The sequence below is a fragment of the Podarcis melisellensis genome (assembly GCF_964234715.1).
Source record: "Podarcis melisellensis genome assembly, chromosome: 2".
Classification (NCBI taxonomy): domain Eukaryota; kingdom Metazoa; phylum Chordata; class Lepidosauria; order Squamata; family Lacertidae; genus Podarcis; species Podarcis melisellensis.
This window is the reverse complement of record NC_138529.1, coordinates 27,757,384-27,771,189: the sequence shown is the minus strand read 5'-3', so window position 1 is coordinate 27,771,189 and position 13,806 is coordinate 27,757,384. Positions and strand designations below refer to the sequence as shown.

At 47.5% G+C, this 13,806-nt stretch overlaps 1 protein-coding gene across 2 annotated transcripts in view; it reads right to left on the bottom strand.

The window, feature by feature from the left end:
• Positions 1 to 13,806, bottom strand: part of SLC38A10 (solute carrier family 38 member 10) — an 85,419-nt gene that overhangs the window by 11,848 nt on the left and 59,765 nt on the right. The gene's annotated exons all lie outside the window — the stretch shown is intronic.

The window sequence follows — 13,806 nt, the reverse complement described above, 5'->3', positions numbered from 1 at the left end:
GCTTCCGGGTCATGTGGCCAGCATGACTAAGCCACTTCTGGCGAACCAGAGCAGCGCACGGAAACGCTGTTTACCTTCCCGCTGGAGCGGTATCTATTTATCTACTTGCACTTTGATGTGCTTTCAAACTGCTAGGTTGGCAGGAGCAGGGACCGAGCAACGGAAGCTCACCCCATCGCGGGGATTCAAACCGTCGACCTTCTGAACGTCAAGTCCCAGGCTCTGTGGTTTAACCCACAGGGCTGCACTTACTAAGAACAACTGAGATGCTGCTGCTGGAGCCACTAGATGGCAGCATTGCTCTTGCTCATTTGCATTCTGTGCATGTCAAGCAGCAGGACAGGCACAGTGAAGAAGCCAGGCATGGCCAAGGGAACTCACCTGCTGGGGTTAGCAACCAGGAGGAAACATAACAGGGGATTGGCTTACACGGCCTCCACAATAAAAAGGGCAGAGGAAGAAAACAGTCACAGCAGGCGAGGAAGATATAACAAGCACCAAAAAAAAAAGGAATCCCCAGATGGGAGAGGACCAAGAAAGCTTGAAAAGCTGCCAGAAAGAAACACAAGCGGCAGTTTGGGGGCCTGTTAATTCACTGCATCCTCCTGAAGGAATCGCCAGCAGATCCCTCTCTGCTTGCAAAGATCATTGCACAAAACAAACAGCATGGCTAGAAAGCGGGGAACGGGGGGAGCACACAGCAGGCTCCAGTCTTTCCCAATAATACCTCGGTTTAAAGCCTGCAATTACCCTAGATTACCACTCTGCAGGGAGGCAGCCTGCAGCAAACAAGAGAGAGAGACTCCTGCCCTGGTTAAGAAAAAAGCCAAACCTCTGCAGGCCGAATCCTCGGCTCCCTACATCAAGAGATGCACATGAGGGGGACATACCCGGCTCGCTCGCAGCTGCTTTTCGGTCAAATGGTAAGTACCACCAACCACCACCACCCTTGCCAGGAAAGCAACAAACCAGCCTCTCCCAGCCTGCTGCCTTCCAGCTGTGCTCGCTGGGCCTTGTGGAATCAGTCTAAAACATCTGGAAGGCACCAGGTCGGGGAAGTTGCCATAAGACGTTGCATTTTCCTACCCAGTCACCAGGGGCCCCGAGGATGCAGTTCTGCAAGCAGAGCAGAGCTTGCCCTGACTGTTCCCTCGCTCCTGGCAGCAGCTGAAATCGCGCCAAGCATTTCCTGCACGGTTAAGTCTGAAATAGACATTTTCACACTCACACTCCACCCTGTGCCATTTTCACTCTCGCCTCCTCCTGGGAATTAAAACTCTGCTTTCACCTACGCTTCCAAGTGGGGGCAGAGGACTTCCAGCAGGTATACGGAGGTAGTTTTGAGAGGCTGGGAGCAGCGAGCCTCCAATTTGCTCCGGGTGAAGTCTCCAGAGACTCCCAGCCTGTGTATGCGTACAAATGACCGTGGGGTGTGTGCCAAACTAGGTCTTGGACCCAGGTGAACTAAAAACTAGTTTTGCCCTGTGCAAAGTAAGTAACCAATAAGAGCCCTGCTAGATCAGCTGAAATGCCCATCTAATTCCATGTCCTGTTCTCACACGGTCTAACCAGAAGCTTCTGAGATGCCCCCAAGCAGGATCTGAGTGCAACAGCACTCCCTGCACCTAAGATTCCCGGCGAACAGTATTTGGAGGCTTAATGCCTCCAGCAGCATTATCCTCCATGAAAGGAGGTCCTCTGTGAGTCCTCCTCTCTGAGTGGGCTCACCTCTTTGCTTCTGCCCAATTAAATCACACCGCTGCCCAAAGGGAGAATGCAAGGCAAGCAGAGGATGCTGATGCTCCTTCTTGTGTCACTACTTGCACGCTCATAGGTAGCAGGTGAACAGGAAGTGAGAACAAGGAGCAGCTGGGTCAGGAGGTTCTGGGGGTCGCTGTGGGCTGCAGCAGTGTGCAGCCTTGGCAGATGCCCAACAATGGCAACCTAGCACTAGCCCTGCTTTCGAGGGGAAATCTTTCTCCCCTCACCCAGCAAGGAAATAGAGGAGATGCATGTGTGTATAGTTGAATAAGTGTGTTTATTTCTGTGGTGTGAGCATGCAGGGAGATAGGGCTATGTACACACTGCATTAAAAATAAAGACCCTTATAAACACACAAAGCAAATCAATGTGCATACATTTGTTTATTTTGCATGATTTATTCTGCTTGTGCTATTCAGGAGAGGAAATACAGATTTAAACAAGGCAACGAAGTCTCACCACCCCCTGGAAATACTGCTTAGCTGTCTCCCCTCAGCATTTGCAATTTCACCCAGACACAATGATCCTAACTTTTCTTCACAGTCTAGTCTCCACAATCCTAGCAACTAGAAACCTGTAATATAGGAGAAATGGAAAAGCTAAGAATAGCACAGATGCTGAATTCTTTAGGTAAAGGTAAAGGGATCCCTGACAGTTAAGTCCAGTGATGGACGACTCTGGGGTTGCGGCACTCATCTTGCTTTACTGGCTGAGGGAGCCGGCGTTTGTCCACAGACAGCTTCTGGGTCATGTGGCCAGCATGACTAAGCCACTTCTGGCGAAACCAGAGCAGCGCACGGAAACGCCATTTACCTTCCCGCCGGAGTGGTACCTATTTACCTACTTGCACTTTGACGTGCTTTCGAACTGCTAGGTTGGCAAGAGCAGGGACCGAGCAACGGGAGCTCACCCCGTCGCGGGGATTCGAACCGCCGACCTTCTGATCGGCAAGCCCTAGGCTCTGTGGTTTAGACCACAGTGCCACCCAATACCAAATTCTGCACAAAGATAGTGGAATATCAGAACACACATAGTTCAGCACATTTAGGCGTTAATTCTTGCCCTGTGTCTGGATGTGCCACTTCAAATTGCAGGTGGGGATTTACAGAAACTTTAAGCATCACAGTTAGCATGACAAGGATGAGGGGTTTGGCCTAGCGTTCTCCCAGAAATGTTGCTGTTTTATGTGTAGGAGTCTTTTTTCTCAAGGGGAACCATTTCACCATTTAAGCTCCCACCTGCCATCTGAAGTGGTCCTGCTCAGTTTTACCACCTTTGTGAGAAGGAGGGCTCTAGTCAACAGAATGCAACAGTTGAAAACTGCTACAAGCCAGGTAAGAGGTGGCATAAACTGGCACAAAACACCCACAGAGAGCTTGGGGGAAAGCCCCCAAGGTGAACATGAAAGCAAGTCAGGGAATAATTTGGCAAAGAAGCACAGTCACGTGAAACCAATTGCTGCTTGGCTCAGAGGGTCGGGCTACTGGTATTGCTTCCTCCTCCGCTCCGCAGTCCAGAATTGTGTCCTAGAGGCAACATGTCCCAGAGGCAAACGCCTCTGAGAAAGAAGAGAACTGGGCCCCTGACACAGTGAGAATGTTCAACGTGAAGAGAAACTGTTGGGGGTGGAACTATGCAACCAATACAGGCATAGGAACACAGGAAGGGACCTTATACCAGGCATAGGCAAAATTGCCCCTCCAGATGTTTTGGGACTACAATTCCCATCATCCCTAGTTAACAGGACCAGTGGTCAAGGGTGATGGGAATTGTAGTCCCAAAAACATCTGGAGGGCCGAGTTTGCCTATGCCTGCCTTATATCAAGTCAGACCATTGGGTCCATCTAGCTCAATTCTGTCTACACTGACTGACAGTGGCTTCTCCAGGATTCAAAGCAGGGATCTCTCCAAGCCATACCTGGAGATGCTGGGGATTGAACCTGGGTCTTCTGATTGGAAGGCAGATGTTCCACCATTGAGCTAGAGCCCTTTCCAGCAGCACAGCATGACCAAACTCTTACTTCAAAGCTTTGCTGCCCTGGCAGAGGAACCTGGCAGGTTGGGAAGTTTGATAAAGCCTTGTAGAAGCTGCCAGATAAGACAAGGCAGCATTGGGTGGGCTACAGGAACCTAGGCAGAATATGGGCAGCACAGATTTCTCAATTCCCCAGTACAGGTGGTGGACTCTCCTTCCTTGGAGGTTTTTAAACGGAGGTTGGGTGACCATCTGTTTAGCTGAGATTCCTGCATTTGAGGGGGTTGGACTAGATTACCCTTGGGATCCCTTCCAACTCTTAAGATTCTATTGTTTCCCTGTGGTCTTGTGTTTACAGCCGGAAATGGAGCTCACAACATTTTGCACAGAAATGAAGTTCCCGTGCTGCTGAAAGCCAACACTTAGCAATCAGAATAAGTTATGCAAATTTCTAACAAGTCGCTGTATTTTCATATTTTCTCTCTGTTGAACAGTCTATTGGCTTTTGCCCACATAACTTGGATATTTGGGGGTTGGAGGTGGTAAGAAACAGAGGCCTAAAAGGAGGAGCAAATGCAGTATGGATTTAAAAGGAGATGAACGGCCGAGAGGACTGGCACCAGGAGCCATGAAGGAGAACAGGGAGCATGCAGGATACCTTAGTTCTCTGATCTTCGGAAGCCTCACTTCAGCGATCATCTAGTGCTGAGGGCCACTGGCCACATGAAATGTCTCCTTTTGTTAACCACATGCGTTTGGAAGCTTGATGCTTCCTAACATATGTAAAACAGGGCATGTAATCTTCCCAAACACAATGGTGTGTGCTCCACTACTCGAAAGGCCCACACAGGAAAAATACTGTGCGTGGAACAGTCCTAAGTCATGGAGACACACTGCCCAATAGGCATTATTTTGCCATACAGTGGAATTTGCTTTAAACAAAAATTAATGCATTTGATTTTACATAAAGCTAAGCAAACTCCCTGCCTTGTCCACAGTCCCACAGACTGCAAGGACCTTCTTCTCCCCGGCCCTTAAAAGGGGGGGACGACGACTATGATTATGAATAACTTTGGAGAAACCTTGCTGTACAGCTGCAAGGCCAGAGGTTTGGACAGAAATTTGCTAGTTACATTCCGCACCAGTAAACACACCCAAAGCATTAATAAAGTAACGCCTCTGAGACTCCCATCTTATCAGAGGGGGAAGAGAAAACTAAAAAGAAACAGAGAATGTTCTTTATATTTCCTGCATTTCACAGGAGTTTAGGCGGGCAACCTGTACAAAATAAAGCTTGAGGCCGCCCAGCATTCCAGAGCAGGTGAAAAGACCAAGGTCTCGGTGATAAAATTAAATTCCTTGCAGAAGCTTCTGCAGTTTGTAGCAATGGCCGATCCAGGGATAGCCACCGAGTTACAAATCTAATGGGAAGACAGACAGACAGACAGACAGACACACACACACACACACACACACACACACACACACACACTTTCTCTCTCCCTACACACACAGCGCAAAACAAAAGGAGAGAGATAAAATTCTCCACTCTGTAATAAGACAAAGTTGCCTCTAAGCCGTCATTTTCTCAGCAGGAAGCAAAATTAAGTTCATCATCAGGGCGTGAATTAATGGCCTCTCACGCTGCTTGGAAATCTATAAGGGGCTATATGTGGTTTGCAGAGAACCATTTTGCCCAGGATGTGTAATAATCGCTGAAACTGTAGAGTCGCCCTTGTGGTCCCTTTGGATAATGTTACAGTAATGCTGTGCCTCTTAATGTTTTATGAGGGGTGCTGGGCTTAACAGGAAAAGGCGAAGAGGCTGTAAAAGCTTCTTGGCTTACAAAAACAACAGAATATATATATCTCAGGGCTAAAGAGTTGGGCGGGCAAAGCGTGGAGGGGGGGAGGAAGGAAAAACCCCAAATGTTGGGAGCAAGCCCAAGTGCTGAAGATTGAATGATGGTGCGCACAGAGCCAGCCCAAGCTAAATCATACTACTCTGTCTGCACTGCAACATGGGTGAGGAAGGGGACGTTTCTCACGGGCTTTCGAAGTGTCCCCATTTATGTTAATGGTTCACGAATCGGTCTCTCGGGGACGTAATAAAATCTCATCATGAGCAACCCTAAAAGCTTTTCCTTTTCCCTCTCCAAGAAATCTGACTAGGATAGCAGCAATGTTCCCAGGAAGGTGTGGCTCACGCCAGATTCCTGCCCGCAGCTCCTGCTGCATTACAGCCGATTCAGGCATCTAAGATAGAGTAACCTGATCAAACCGGTTTGTGTTACTGGACAACCTGGGAGAGCATTAATGGGACATAGAGCTGGAAAACATTTCAACCAATGTTTTCTAAAAAACAAACAAACCCAGAATAACTCCTTGCTGCTCAGAAATTATCTTTCCTCATAAAACAGAAAAGGAACAGTTTAGCTGGGCAGTCTGAGAAGCAATTTACCCGTATTTTTCGCTCTATAAGACGCACCAGACCACAAGACGCACCTAGTTTTTGGAGGAGGAAAACAAGAAAAAAAATATTCTGAATCTCAGAAGCCAGAACAGCAAAAGGGATCGCTGCGCAGTGAAAGCAACAATCCCTCTTGCTGTTCTGGCTTCTGGGATAGCTGCGCAGCCTGCATTCGCTCCATAAGACGCACACACATTTCCCCTTACTTTTTAGGAGGGAAAAAGTGAGTCTTATAGAGCAAAAAATACGGTACTATATGTGGTGGAAGAAATGTTAGGGACTAGGAAAGAAGGCTGATCACCAAAGAATTGATGCTTTTGAATGATGGTGATGGAGGAGACGAATGAGAGTCCCATGGACTGCAGGAAGATCAAACCTATCCACTCTTAAGGAAATCAGTCCTGGGTGCTCACTGGAAGGACAGATCGTGAAGCTGAGGCTCCAATACTTTGGCCACCTCATGAGAAGAGAAGACTCCCTGGAAAAGACCCTGATGCTGGGAAAGAAGAAGGGAGACGGCACAAGGAGAAGGGGACGACAGACGACGAGATGGTTGGACAGTGTTCTCGAAGCTACCAGCATGAGTTTGACCAAACTGCAGGAGGCAGTGGAAGACAGGAGTGCCCGGCATGCTCTGGTCCATGGGGTCACAAAGAGTCAGACATGACTAAACAACAACAAAAGACTGAGGAAAGTGTGCAAAGGAAACTGCATAAACATCTACTCATTTCGCAGGCAGCAAAACTGCAGTTTAAGGTGAGCATCCTTCAGTATCATTTGACATAGCCTCTCCTCCCACTGACCTTTAACTGGGCCCTGGGCTCCTGCGAAAGGAGAGGAATGTGTCAAGAAGCCAAACTTTTCTTCCGTTCAGAAGTTGGGCTACCCATGTCATGGAAAGTGGAGAAAATGAGCGACAGAGGGTGGGATGGGGGGCTACCAATTGGGCAGAAAACGTTGGCATTTTCTATCTATTATAAGGAGATGACAGCTACAAAAGGGTTCCATTTTGAATGTCTGCTTCCATTGATCTCTCTCCTAGGAATAGGTCAGCCTCTTCAAAACTCAGTAAGTTTCTGAAGAGGAGATCAATGAAGTTTAATCCTTGTTGTATATAAAAGAGAAATCCGCTCCAAATATTAACAGCATCGCCTCTCTAGGATCACTGATGTTCATTCAGGTTGTTTTCTTCTTCTTCTAGATTTGGCTGCTAGATTCTAAGTGTGCGTGACTCAATTCAGATTTTGGATAAAGAAAGAGGTTGCTAATCAACTTACATGCTTCTTTGGTTCTAAAGATCCAGGAAGGTAAGACAGACCAGCCTCTGGGACATGAGGTTAGATCCTCTGCAATCAATATGTCCCTAACAAAATAACTCACAGAACAGAGAAATCTAACACTTGGCATCCAGCTAAACAGAAATACAATTAATACAATTAAAATGTGCTACAGGCAGAGGGCACAAGAAACTAAAAAAGTGCCCCATAACAACACAGGTATGTGCAGAATGAAGCTTTAGGAAGCTAAACACAAAGTACTCAAGCAGGCAAACCACACCATATATTGCAGATGTTCCAAAGCGCCCATCAATTTTGGGAAAGGGGTGGAGACAGAAGCAGGAGAAGAAATGCAGTTCCCAATCTCTTGGACTAGGCTCACAAGAGAAAGCTTCTATAAATGGAAACACACAACAACACAAATTCTGCCCAGCGGTTAATGCTCCAAACTGCCTTGTTTCTCGCCAATGGTTCAAAGGACTGTGAAAGGGGAGAAAAATCATCTGGAACTAAGATGTTATTTATACAGGGCAGGTATAATGCCCACTGGCAGCACCTTTTCTCATGTGCAAATCCGAAACTGTCAACAGTTGGGGAGGGGGGAATGACTATGAAAGTTAAAGTTCAGTAACCTGCACAGTTCTGAATGGCACAACATGGAGTACCGACAGCACAAGTTGCTGAACACATGAGATACCTCTGAGACAGAGAGAGGTGAAGACAGCGGACAGTGGCAATTATTTCGGCAGGGAGGAAAAAAAGAGAACGGTTTGTTTATTGCACAACTTCAGACGCCTTCAAAGTGAATTCATCTGAAAGTAGGGGGGGATTCCTTCCATTTGATAAATCAGGCCTTTGGCGAAAATGTACTCCACAGTATTTAAGAGAAGAACGGGACTTTAATCAATCAGCAGGACAAGTCTTTTCCCCAGTGAGATGTTTTCCAAGCTGGGAATAACTCAGGTGCATTACAGAGTACAGTGGTGCCTCGCAAGACGAAATTAATTCGTTCCGCGAGTTGTGCCGTCTTGCGATTTTTTTCGTCTTGCGGAGCGCGGATTTGCTGGGTATTAATGGCTTTAAGAAAAAGGAAGCAAACTCGCAAGACGTTTTCGTCTTGCGAAGCAAGCCCATAGGGAAAATCGTCTTGCGAAGCAACGCAAAAAACGAAAAACCCTTTCGTCTTGCGCGTTTTTCATCTTGTGAGGCATTCGTCTTGCGAGGTACCTCTGTACTTTAATGGCTACCTCTGGCTTTCTTGGGATACGAAGGAGGAGGAATAGGTATGGTGAAAGGATCAGCTTGAGTTGCCCAGTTCTGATGCCTAGCCTGCAAGGTGACAGTCATGCGCCATGCATTTTAAAACAGGGACCAGGGGGTGGGGTGGTGGGAACCTCCAGCAAAACATCTTTCCAAAGTCCTTCTTAGGATGCTCAGCATATCATGCTGCAGTGTTAGCCCAGATCCTGACTTGTATGTGAGTCTCTAGCATGGGCGACATTCCAAGATCGGACTGCATTTTGCAGAGCCCCCCCCCCCCCGCCGCCAAAAATGGGGCTGCAGATGATTCTGCAAGCACATGCCTGGCAAGAATGAGGAGAGGGACTTCCCCCAAGAAGTACAGACCGTAGCTGCCAGCTTTCGCAAGGTTACTGAATGGCATCGGTGAAACTAGTTCACCGTTTTCTCCTGACACACAGACTGTAAAACTGAACAAAAAATGACAGCAGGGCAATAGCTCCTTTTTCTGTGTCGCAGGAGCTATTAAAAGATTGCTCTTCCCAAAGCACAAGGGAGTGCTCCAGCGAGCCAAGCTGTTCCAGCAGCTATTAGAAGCCGAGGGGGGAACGGTGCATAATCCACGTTTCGCACAGAACCCGGGATTCTCGTCTGAAGAATAACCACAAGCGATCTGGCGGTGGGGAGGAAGACAGGGATGACAAGGCAGGTGTATCCAAAAATGCCTGCCACAGGTGCAAGTTTAGAAGCTTGTGTTGCATTCCTCCCCCCCCCCCCGCCATCCTTCCCTATATCCCCTCTGGCCTGCATGCAACGCAGATGTCAGGACTGCAGGCTCTCACCGATAACTGCACATGACGACCATAAATTAAACAGACCAGCAGCGCACACAAGACACCAAGCTAGAGCCATGTCTCATCAGATGCAAAAAAAAAAAGGGGGGGGGAATCCGAGTGGATAGATAAAATATAACAAAACGCTGCGGCCAATTTGGGCTGCTTAAATGACTGTCTGAAACTGTCAGGGAAAGAGCACAGAAAGAACGTGAATCAAGTCTTTGATATAGAAAATCACAGAGAGATGAGGAAAGAGGGAGAGGGGGTGGAATCTAAGCAATGATGTTCATGTAAGGAGCTGAAAAATATTACAAAATCTTAATCCGCCCAGGGAGACCCTCTGGGGGAGGGGAAGGTATCTTTCAAAAGCAGAAAGAAATTGCCTAATTAGATTTTTTCTTTTTCTTTTTTTAAAAAGTGGGTAATTGCCTTCATGTGCTTTCAAAGGCAGCTTAGCAACCTTTTAACGTACGTATGCACTGTGTGTAATAGCAGAGCCTCTCTGAAAGGGGTTTTATACCTTCCCAAAGAGCGTCTGACAGTAAACCCCCAGCAATACAGATGGGGGCGTAATGGGCACTTGGGTGTCGTTAGTGAAAACACTATTCGAAGTTCGCTGGTCAATACGTGTTCACATAAAAGGGCAGCGTTCTAATATTCATAATCCCCAGGCCCATGGGGCAGGGTTTTAATGAAAGTCTGTACAGTTCTGGGCTCTGCAACATCAAAGGCGGCAATAAAAAACAATAACACACGCACGAAAAAAGCCCCACACTGCACCTCCTGGCGCACAATTGACAGGCAAGGGGCGCATGGCAAAGGCAGGGTAAGAAAAGGCACAGGGTGGCTGTAGGGATTGCCTCAACACACCAACCCATCAATTAAAGTGGGGCGGGAGGAAGACAGGAGGGGCCCAAAGTCAGGGACAGGCTAAAAACAAACTGCATGCTGCCTGACGAGAAAAGCCATGTGTTTCCGCGAGAGGCTCGTGCAAGAAATAAGAAACAGATGTGGGCCGGAGGAGTGTGCGCCGGGGACAGCCGAGCAACGCTGCAGCCCCATGCATGCTTTGAATGACAGGATGCATCTGCCTGGAGAGCAGAATAAGCAGCGGTTGAGGGAAGGTGGCCGAGGAACAGAGAGCAACTGCTTGAAAGGCCATCTCATGAGGAACAGAAACACGGTGAATAAGCAGCGCCACTCCGGTGGAACGGTGCCGCTCCCAGCATGCCTTGGGAGTTGGGTTCATTGCTGTTTGGTTTCCCTCAGGGCCTATTTTTCTGCATTGCTCCCTCTCGCGTGTAGCTGAGGGAGCTTTTGTACACGTGTGGCTTAAACCGACTTGTTCTGGGGTGGCCAGGGGTACATCCCCGCCCATTCTGACTGGAGAGATAAAATTGTGAGCCTTCCACTCAGAGTGGCCCCAGTGGCTATCGTTCCTCAGTTGCCTCAAGACTAGACTAACCAACTACAGCTCAACAACATGTGGCCATCTTTGACAACAATCCAGAACTTTTTACTGCGGCAGGAATGGAGCTGGCTGGCTGGGGCCACCAGGAGAATGTTAAACCAATGCTCTGTGATTGGAACCGGTTCCCTATTCTCTCCTGGGCACAATTTGAAGTGCTGGTTGTGAGTGGCAAAACCCTAAACAACTGAGCCCCAGTCCCTCCCTCAAGTTCCTTTATAATCTTTGAGGTCTACTAAGGATGCCCTTTAATGATACCATCTCTGCGTCAGGTTCAGTCAGCAAGGGCAAGGAGAAACACACTCTTGGCAGCAGCCCACTGTGAGCTTGGGAACTCCGGCCCACAGCAGACTTGGCAAAGTGGGGCAGGATTTGATGCAATAATCTTATTTCTGCACTCCTACCCACTTGCACCCCCAAACTCTTACCTGCCCTGAGGTTTGGGGATGGGAATCTACATCTGAACGAACGAACGAACGAACGAACAAATGAATGAATGAAGAATGAAGTAAAATAATGCAAAGCCTACAATGGCTAAAGTGCTCACTTACATTTCTCTATCACATTCCAGTTGGCACAAACAACATTCACACACAAAGTAAGTGGCATGAGAGAGTGGCTCGATCATATTTGTCAGCGTCACAGATGAAAACGGAGGCCTCAAACCAGTCCCGGCAGTCAACTGTGTAAACCCCTCCTTGGTAGGTAACAAATGGATGGAAAGCTGACAAGCTAGATTCCAGTGCTAACATGCGTATTAGAATGGGGGTGAGGCAAAGGGAGGGTTACACAGCTGCACCCCCAAAGTGAAAGGTGTGATTCATCTTCTTCCAAGGCTGCAAGCTTGCTTAATTCCAAGAGTGGACAACTACACAGCCCTGAGGGCCACATCATAAATATACTATGAACTGGAGAACTACAGCTAATTTGTATACTTCAGCAGCCTGCAATTAACAATTTGCGTGTGAGTTTTACTAGCCAGGAAGATATTGAGCTGCAGCTAGTGAGCAAGCTATGCTCTATAATAGGCTATTCCTATCCTAAATTTGCCACCTTCATCATGACATGTTTTATTTAACCCTTTAGCTTTTTTTTTTTTTTGAAGGAAATACAGAGGTACCTCAGGTTAAGTACTTAATTTGTTCCGGAGGTCCGTTCTTAACCTGAAACTGTTCTTAACCTGAAGCACCACTTTAGCTAATGGGGCCTCCCGCTGCCGCCGCACCGCCAGAGCACGATTTCTGTTCTCATCCTGAGGCAAAGTTCTTAACCCGAGGTACTATTTCTGGGTTAGCAGAGTCTGTAACCTGAAGCGTACGTAACCTGAAGCGCATGTAACTTGAGGTACCACTGTAGTAAGAATTGCAATACAATGCACCTGAGGGTTCAAAAACAAACAAGCAAACTTTTGGCTGATTTTCAAGTGCTGGCAATTTCCGTTCCTAAAATTAAAAAGCTGGAATTCTTTAAAGAAAATCCCACAGGACACACACACAAACCCCTCTTTGGGATGAAAGTGCAACGCACTGCCATGTTTTAACATCAGCCAGCACCTAGCAAAATCAGAGCGGGTGGCAAGTATCGGGCTGAGTCCAAGATTCAATTAGATACAGAAGGATCACCTTCCAGTTTCTCGCACACCTCTGAGGTTAACAGAGAAAGAGATGCGAGCGGCAAGAGATCTTCTGCCATTTAAAGAGGCAGTTTGGGGAGCTTCTTGAGCCGCTGATGCTCTGAAACTATCCAAGATTCTGTAATTGAATTCAGCGTCACCCCCCTCTTCTTCGAAATGGTATGGGTGCGATAGGAAGGGGAAGGAAGGTTATTGCCTTGCAGCTAAGCAAGGGATGTACAAAAGCCTAGACCTGCTGGGGATGGTGAACCCCAGGAGAGAACTTCTTCGCCAAGGCTCTATCAGAAAAGTTCCAGGCTGCACCAGGAACACAGCAAAGGCCTCAAAGGGAATAGAATACAGCCTTTCCTCTGACTGCCTCCATTCTTTGTCTTCACAATGATATTTCAAATCACTTGGGAACAAAACAACAACAAAAACCAGTCAACTCAAGAAGAATAGGTGAAGAGGGTGCCGGGGTGGGGTGTGTGGGGAGAACAACACACGGCTTGCTTGAGTTAAGGGGCAGTCGAGGGGCAGCAGACACCTGCTTGCAATGGCCTTGTGAGGTGGGACTGCAGCTGTGCCAAGCCATAATTCCATCAGCAACCTTAGTAAACAAATAATAAATAATGCAAGCCAGTAAACAAAGCTGAAGCATAATCGCAGCCTTTGTCAGGACGAAAACTAGCTCCAAATTTATATCCATGCCACGTTTTTGTTTTTTTTTTAAAGGAGGGGGGGCGAGGAAAGGAAAAAGAAAGGAGGCTCCCATAAATTTACATAACTTTTGAGCATGATGAATGGGCCACTATTGAAACCTTGGGAAATACATCATCAGTAGAGAGGCTTGAAACGGCACAGCTTTGGCTGCTTGTGCCCTTCATACAGGTGGCCTGGACAGTGCTATCTCAAGGCTTCACAGAGAGTCTTTGATAACGGGCGCTTGTGTAGTTCTTAACTTAATTCACCAGGGGGCACCGTAAGCTGTGGCCTCCCCACGTTGCAGATCTCCCCCCAAAAAGGACAGTAATATACTAAAAAAGCCATCTCAACACACACACACACACACACACACACACACACACACACAATATCAAGAAAACAACTGAGATGACAACCATTTACCCTTTCTTGAAAACCCATTTTTTAATTGTCACCCTGCAGAG